Source organism: Saccopteryx bilineata, chromosome 2 (genome assembly GCF_036850765.1).
Source record: "Saccopteryx bilineata isolate mSacBil1 chromosome 2, mSacBil1_pri_phased_curated, whole genome shotgun sequence".
In the NCBI taxonomy this organism is placed as follows: Eukaryota; Metazoa; Chordata; class Mammalia; order Chiroptera; family Emballonuridae; genus Saccopteryx; species Saccopteryx bilineata.
In genome coordinates this window covers 315,584,677-315,590,903 of record NC_089491.1, presented here as the reverse complement: position 1 = coordinate 315,590,903, position 6,227 = coordinate 315,584,677, and positions in this window count along the sequence as shown.

Below are 6,227 nucleotides of genomic sequence, written 5' to 3'. Positions count from 1 at the left end.
CTCTGTTTTTTGGTGCCTGCTCTAGTTTTTATGCAATGTTAATTTCTTTTTGTTACAGTTAATGGCACACATTGTTTTGGGTTTTGTTTTTTTGTTTGTTTGTTTTTTTGTATTTTTCTGAAGTTGGAAATGGGGAGGCAGTCAGACAGACTCCCGCATGCGCCCCACCGGGATCCACCCAGTATGCCCACCAGGGGGTGATGCTCTGCCCATCTGGGGTGTCGCTCTGTTGCAACCAGAGCCATTCTAGCGCCTGAGGCAGAGGCCACAGAGCCATCCCCAGTGCCGAGCCAACTTTGCTCCAATGGAGCCTTGGCTGCGGGAGGAGAAGAGAGAGACAGAGAGGAAGGACAGGGGGAGGGGTGGAGAAGCAGATGGGCACTTCTCCTGTGCGCCCTGGCCAAGAATCGAACCTGGGACTCCTGCACACCAGGCCAACACTCTACCACTGAGCCAATTGGCCAGGGCCGGCATGCATTGGTTTTTAAATTGGAGTTAAAGGGCAACAGCTCTTGGATTGAAAATAACTACAAAGCAATTAATGTTTTACAAACATTACTTTTACATAATTGTAGTTGTTTTTAAATGTAAAAAAGTTATTATCTGGCCTGACCTGTGGTGGCGCGGTGGATGAGGCATTGACTTGGAATGCTGAGGTTGCTGGTTCAAAACCCTGGGCTTGCCCAGTCAAGGCACATACAACAAGCAATCGAAGAACAACTAAAGTGAAGCAACTATGACTTGATACTTCTTGTTCTCTCCCATCCTCTCTCTGTATAATCAATAAATAAAATTAAAAAAAAATTATTATCTGATAAAAATACCCTCTTATTTTAAGATTGAATCATGGCTTCTTCAAGTAGGCGTAAATGTAATAATAGTCCTGACACCTTCTGTTATATATGTAGCTGTTACACACTTCAATGTCAAAGGTGCAATATTTCATCATTTGTGACACATGCATATATTGCCTATTTTCAAGTTCCCCTTGGCAATCAAGACAAGAATTTGGCTCCTCATATTGTGTGTCATAATTGTGAGGAAATGCTTCATGACTGGACAAAAGGAAAATGCAAAGGAATGCCTTTTGGTATTCCCATGGTTTGGCATGAACCTAAGGACCACAGCAGTAACCGTTATTTCTGTCTGATCCATACAAAGGGCTTCAGCAAGAAAAAACAGCATATGATCGCATATCCTAATATTCCTTCAGCAGTACGACCTATCCCACACTCTGATGCACTCCCGGTTCCAGTTTTCAATGGTTTTATTTCTTCTAAGGACGAAGAAAGTGAACATGGTGATCAAGTATATTTTGATAAGATGCATGAGGAAATGGTTGTAGAATCTGAAGGGTCTTCTTCTGATGCCAAGCAGTCATTAACCCCTCAACAGTTTAGCCAACCCAAATTGAATGACTTAGTAAGAATGACATAAAAATTGTCCTCGACTTTCTGAAGTATGAGGAGCATAACTGGATCATTTGTGTGGATCTTAAAATGGTAAATTTCCTGCTAGGACAACAGAGAGGTTTCATGAAGTATTCTTGCTTTCTGTTTGTGGGACAGCCTAGCGCGGGAGAAACACTGGACACAGAAGGAGTGGCCAAAACGTGAAGCTCTGGAAGTAGGGATGCAAAATATTGTGAATGAACCTGTAGTTAATCAAGACAAGATCATTTTCCCCCCACTTCACATCAAACTTGGCTTAATGAAACAGTTTGTTCAGGTTTTGAATAGAGAAAGTGAATGTTTTCAACTTATTATTTCTTCTTTACCTGCCTTGTCTTTCGAGAAGATAAAAGCAGGTGTATTCATTCGATGGACCTCAAATTCGAACCCTCATACATGACAAAGAATTTGCCAGGAAGATGAATAAGTAGGAGAAAGCAGCATGGTAGTCTTTTGTGGCAGTTACAAAGAACTTCCTTGGCAACAAAAAAGCAGAAAACTATGAACTTCTGGTTCAAAGGATGCTGTTGGCTTTCCACGACATTAGATATAACATGAGTGTTAAGATTCACTTTCTGAACAGTCAGTCACCTTGATAAGTTTCCCGAAAATCTTGGAGCTGTTAGTGATGAGCAGACTACTGCTGGAGCATCAAACAAGATTGTCTTCAACAAGTACACCAATGCAAGAGCTACAAACACAAATTTTTGCCTGAATAGAATTTAAATAAGTTTTGAGCAAATTTTATGATTAAAATAAGTGTTTTAATATGTTCTATTTCAAAATTGTAAACAAATTCTGATGCAATCATATCTTTTAGTGTATTAGTGTATTTACTGCATTATATAAATTATTATATTTTCACAAAGATGATGCCCAAGAAGTTATTCTACTTCATTATGTTAAAGTAAATGTTGAAAAATTTATATAAGATGAAAACCTAAAATCTTGAATTGAAAAAAAAACTGTAGCTTCCAGAGAAAAACTAATGTCAGATTTGACACATTCAGCACACTCGAATTAGGTAAGAACAAGTGTTTTTGTGGATGCAACAAAAAGTTTGTTCCCCAGTGTCACTGAACAACTAAGGAGCCACAACAAAGATTTGATGCTTCTCATCTCTCTCCCTTCTCTTCCTTCCTGTCTGTACCTCTCTCTGTCTCTGTCAAAAAAAATGTGGAAGGCCCTGGCCAGTTGGCTCAGTGGTAGAGCGTCGGCCTGGCGTGCGGAAGTCCCAGGTTTGATTCCCGGCCAGGGCACACAGGAGAGGTGCCCATCTGCTTCTCCACCCCTCCTTCCTCTCTGTCTCTCTCTTCCCCTCCCGCAGCCGAGGCTCCATTGGAGCAAAGATGGCCCGGGCGCTGGGGATGGCTCCTTGGCCTCTGCCCCAGGCGCTAGAGTGGCTCTGGTCGCAAAGGAGCAACACCCCAGAGGGGCAGAGCATCGCCCCCTGGTGGGCAGAGCGTTGCCCCCTGGTGGGCGTGCCGGGTGGATCCCAGTCGGGCGCATGCGGGAGTCTGTCTGACTGTCTCTCCCCGTTTCTAGCTTCAGGGAAAAAAAATGTGGAAATAAAAGAAGAAAGTGCCTTGGCTGGATAGCTTGGTTGGTTAGAGCATCATCCTGAAGCATGTAGATTGCTGGTTTGATCCCTGATCAGTGCACACACAGGAACAGCTCAATATTCCTCTCTCTTTCTCTCTCTCTCTCTCTCTCTCTCCCCCTTCCTCTCTTGCTGAAATCAATAAATGAAAATTAAAAAAAAAAAGACAGGGATATTTCCATTATTAAAATTTCTTTTGAGGGAATAATTTTGTTTATGAACAAGGGGGCTTGCCCCTTTAACTACCATCTGAGGAAGGTGCATCTTTGTTTTGCTGAGCTTGTATCTAAGTTGTTTTTAAGATTCTATTTATTCATTTTAGAGAGGAAAGAGAGAGAGAGAGAGAGAGAGAGAGAGAGAAGATGAGGAGGATCAGAAAGCATCAACTTCCATATGTGCCTTGACCAAGCAAGCCCAGGGCTTTGAACTAGTGACCTCAGTGTTCCAGGTTGACACTTTATTCACTGCACTACCACAGGGCAGGTGGAACTGAGTTTTTATAGAAACTGTGAAGCTCAGAATGAACTAAATCCACTTGTGTGATAGTTGGGAGAAGAAGCAAGGGAAGAAGTATTTAAGTAACTGAATTGGGGCTTTGGAGATCAGATATATCTTAATAGAGATTTAAAAACCTATGATGCTGAGGACTCAGTTTTGAAACCACAAAGTTACTGGTTTGCGCACAGGCTCTGTGTGTCTGAGCACACAGATGGCGGGGTCGCTGGCTTGAGTGTAGGATCATAGACATGACCCCATGATCACTGGCTTGAGCCCAATGGTCCCTGGCTTGAAGTCCAAGGTCACTGGCTTGACTCCAAAGTAGCTCGTTTGAGCAAGGGGTCAAAGGCTGGGCTGGAGCCCCCGGTCAAGTTACATATGAGAAAGCAATCAATGAGCAACTAAGGTGCCACAATTATCTGTCTCTCTCCTTCTCTCTTTCACACAAAAAAAGAAAAAATGACTAATGTCTGTTGTTTTGTAGAAATGACACACACTTATATATAAGAGAAAAGAGAAGAAATTAAAATCACCTAAAATGCTACCACTGAAATAGTTACTTAATTTTTTTATTTATTAATTTTAAGAGAGAGAAAGAAAAAAAGAGGAAGGAGAATCAGAAAGCATCAACTCATAGTAGTTGCTTCCTGTATGTGCCTTGACTAGGCAAGCCCAGTTTCAAACTGACAACCTCAGCATTTCAAGTTGATACTTTATCCACAGCGCCAACACAAGTCAGGCTGAAATAGTTATTGTTAAAATTGGATGAACAGCCCTGGCCAGTTGGCTCAGTGGTAGAGCATCAGCCTGGCGTGTAGGAGTCCCGGGTTCAATTCCCAGCCAGGGCACACAGGAGAAGCACCCATCTGCACAGCCAAGGCTCCATTGGAGCAAAGTTGGCCCGGGCGCTGGGGATGGCTCTGTGGCCTCTGCCTCAGGCACTAGAATGGCTCTGGTTGCAACAGAGCAACGCCCCAGATAGGCAGAGCATCGCCCCCTGGTGGGCATGCCAGGTGGATCCCGGTCGGGCGCATGCAGGAGTCTGATTGTCTCCCCGTTTCCAACTTCAGGAAAAAAAAATTGGATGAACATCTTTCCAATGTGAATTATAAATTATTTGATGTTGGGTATTTAATATAAACTCCCTTTACATTTATTGAAAAGCCAATTGGGGCCCTGTCCAGTTGGTTCAGTGGTAGAGTGTTGGCCTGGCATGTGGATATCCCGGGTTCAATTCCCAGTCAGGGCACACAGGAGAAGCACCCATCTACTTCTTTCCACATCCCCCTCTCACTTCTCTCTCTCTCTCTCTCTCTCTCTCTTTCACTATCTCTTCTCCTTTTCTTCTTCCTCCTCCTGCAGCCATAGCTTGATTGGAGCAAGTTGGCCCCAGGTGCTGAGGATGACTCCATGGCCTCTGCTTCAGGTGCTAAGAAGAGTTTGATTGCTGAGCAACAGAGCAGCACCCCAGATGGGCAAAGCATCAACCCCTAGTGGACTTGCCCAGTGGATCCTGGTCAGGGCGCATGTGGGAGTCTGTCTCTGCCTCCCTTCCTCTCACTGAATTAAAAAAAAAAAAAGCCAATCTGCCTTCTCAGTTCTCTCACTGGTCCTAGCACTGCCCTTCCTCTCTCTTTCAACAGCAGTGCCTGCTGCCTCCCCTCACACCCCCCATATTGGAGTCACAGCTAACATAACATCAGTAGTTTCTTTAGAGATTCCTCCAAGATCTGACTCCAAACTCTTTACCATTCATTCTAGATGAGCTCCTATAGGTCCACCCTAGTGTGTCAATATCCCTTTGACAACCACCTGCTTCCCTGTCTGGAGCAGAATTTGTCCAGATGCAGTCTAATGAATGCAAAGAAAAGGTTACTGTCACCTCCCAGTGTCGGTCACACAATGGGCTATGATGGAACCCGTGGTCACACATACACAACTCCCCCTTGCACCCTCGCACTGCTTTTCTCACATTGCTGTTGTTAATTCAAGTCTTTCCACCCTGTTCTCTGTTATTTTTTTTTTTTTTTATTTTTTTACAGAGACAGAGTCAGAGAGAGGGATAGACAGGGACAGTCAGACAGGAACAGAGAGATGAGAAGCATCAATCATTAGTTTTTCGTTGCACGTTGAGACACCTTAGTTGTTCATTGATTGCTTTCTCATATGTGCCTTGACCGTGGGGCTACAGCAGACCAAGTAACCCCTTGCTCGAGCCAGCAACCATGGTTCCAAGCTTGTGAGCTTTGCTCAACCCAGATGAGCCCGTGCTCAAGCTGGCGACCTCAGAGTCTTGAACCTAGGTCCTCTGCATCCCAGTCCGATGCTCTATCCACTAGACCACCGCCTGGTCAGGCTCTGTTAAATTTTAAAATAAAAAATACCTATTTTCCTATAGATTTCATACAGAAGATGAGGAAGAGGTTATCTCACACAAAGCACACCATTTCTGTCTAAAAATTCCATGAGACACATTTACTGTCTCCTCAAAATCCGTCTCCATCTCCAGCTGGCTCACAGCCAGGGCAGACCCAGGCTTTGTGAAGCCTGACGCTAATGCAACTTGGTGGGTCTTCTTTAAGAAAAAGAATACAAAATTGGATGTAAAATAAATATTTAATTAGAATGTGAAAATAAATTACAACAAATTAAAAAAATTGTAAAACCTAACAAGTATC